Here is a 2,629-nt window from a genome sequence, read left to right as displayed (position 1 = left end):
CCCCGCAGTTAAATTTAGAAAACATTAAGTAAATGCAACAGGAATGCCTCATATATAAACAAATTATCACAACACCCAACCAAAGTATCGACTACAAACTGCTTACAAAGTTGTGAAAATTGATTGCGAAGTTGGTTGTTTCATGCGGGATTGTTACCTGAGATATCATAATAACAAGTACCATAGTTAAAAGTTCGAAAATGTGAATAAATATTTCGAGAATTGCTGTTAAATTACCGTAGTGTTGCTCCAAGTATGTAGAGGTCATAGGTCAATACTAGAATCTAGAATGTACTTTGTGCCAGCGATAACGATTTTAAAACATCCAAAAACATGAAATACCCGCCAATTCGGCTTAACTTGAAATGATCCATGCAGCTAAGTGGTTACGGGACCGACAAATGTTTAAAGTAAAGCATGATCGGGCGTGGTTAGTACTTGCATGGGAGACTCCCTGAGCAAACGAGCAGTTTAATTTATTTTTTTGTTTCATCACACACGTAGTAAAGATATAAGGCCACGTTACTTCATTCTTTTTTTACAGTGATGGCAATCATTTATAGTGGAAAATCGTGGTTTTTTTGTAACTATTATAAATAAGGAAACGTTTTCAAATTGCTTCTAATTTTCAAGAACAAGTTGTAGATGCTATCGGCACATAGTGGGTTTTAAGCCGTTAACACACCGAGCAAAGTTGTTCAAAGTGATGGCAAAGTTGTGCAAAGTTATGGAAACTTTGGTAGATATATCGGTATACATGACCTAAGTTGTTGGCATATAGAAACGTGCAGCTGTAAAGTCAACACATTTAATAAATGCCAATTGAAAGCAACCTATAGATGTTCACATAAACTGACTGTAAAATGTTAGAAAACAGCGTGCAATGTTGGAAAAAGCGAAGGAAATGTTGGCGGAGTTGTTTGTTTATTTAACCTAAGTCATTGTAACGACACCACCGCAGTTAAATTTAGAAAACATTAAGTAAATGCAACAGGAATGCCTCATATATAAACAAATTATCACAACAGCCATCCAAAGTATCGACAACAAACTGCTTACAAAGTTGTGAAAATTGATTGCGAAGTTGGTTGTTTCAAGCGGGATTGTTACCTGAGATATCATAATAACAAGTACCATAGTTAAAAGTTCGAAAATGTGAATAAATATTTCGAGAATTGCTGTTAAATTACCGTAGTGTTGCTCCAAGTATGTAGAGGTCATAGGTCAATACTAGAATCTAGAATGTACTTTGTGCCAGCGATAACGATTTTAAAACATCCAAAAACATGAAATACCCGCCAATTCGGCTTAACTTGAAATGATCCATGCAGCTAAGTGGTTACGGGACCGACAAATGTTTAAAGTAAAGCATGATCGGGCGTGGTTAGTACTTGCATGGGAGACTCCCTGAGCAAACGAGCAGTTTAATTTATTTTTTTGTTTCATCACACACGTAGTAAAGATATAAGGCCACGTTACTTCATTCTTTTTTTACAGTGATGGCAATCATTTATAGTGGAAAATCGTGGTTTTTTTGTAACTATTATAAATAAGGAAACGTTTTCAAATTGCTTCTAATTTTCAAGAACAAGTTGTAGATGCTATCGGCACATAGTGGGTTTTAAGCCGTTAACACACCGAGCAAAGTTGTTCAAAGTGATGGCAAAGTTGTGCAAAGTTATGGAAACTTTGGTAGATATATCGGTATACATGACCTAAGTTGTTGGCATATAGAAACGTGCAGCTGTAAAGTCAACACATTTAATAAATGCCAATTGAAAGCAACCTATAGATGTTCACATAAACTGACTGTAAAATGTTAGAAAACAGCGTGCAATGTTGGAAAAAGCGAAGGAAATGTTGGCGGAGTTGTTTGTTTATTTAACCTAAGTCATTGTAACGACACCCCCGCAGTTAAATTTAGAAAACATTAAGTAAATGCAACAGGAATGCCTCATATATAAACAAATTATCACAACACCCAACCAAAGTATCGACTACAAACTGCTTACAAAGTTGTGAAAATTGATTGCGAAGTTGGTTGTTTCATGCGGGATTGTTACCTGAGATATCATAATAACAAGTACCATAGTTAAAAGTTCGAAAATGTGAATAAATATTTCGAGAATTGCTGTTAAATTACCGTAGTGTTGCTCCAAGTATGTAGAGGTCATAGGTCAATACTAGAATCTAGAATGTACTTTGTGCCAGCGATAACGATTTTAAAACATCCAAAAACATGAAATACCCGCCAATTCGGCTTAACTTGAAATGATCCATGCAGCTAAGTGGTTACGGGACCGACAAATGTTTAAAGTAAAGCATGATCGGGCGTGGTTAGTACTTGCATGGGAGACTCCCTGAGCAAACGAGCAGTTTAATTTATTTTGTTGTTTCATCACACACGTAGTAAAGATATAAGGCCACGTTACTTCATTCTTTTTTTACAGTGATGGCAATCATTTATAGTGGAAAATCGTGTTTTTTTTTAACTATAATAATTAAGGAAAAGTTTTCAAATTGCTTCTAATTTTCATGAACAAGTTGTAGATGCTATCGGCACATAGTGGGTTTTAAGCCGTTAACACACCGAGCAAAGTTGTTCAAAGTGATGGCAAAGTTGTGCAAA

Source organism: Saccoglossus kowalevskii, chromosome 12 (genome assembly GCF_978046115.1).
Source record: "Saccoglossus kowalevskii chromosome 12, keSacKowa6.1, whole genome shotgun sequence".
NCBI classification, from domain to species: Eukaryota; Metazoa; Hemichordata; class Enteropneusta; family Harrimaniidae; genus Saccoglossus; species Saccoglossus kowalevskii.
This window is presented reverse-complemented; position numbering follows the sequence as displayed.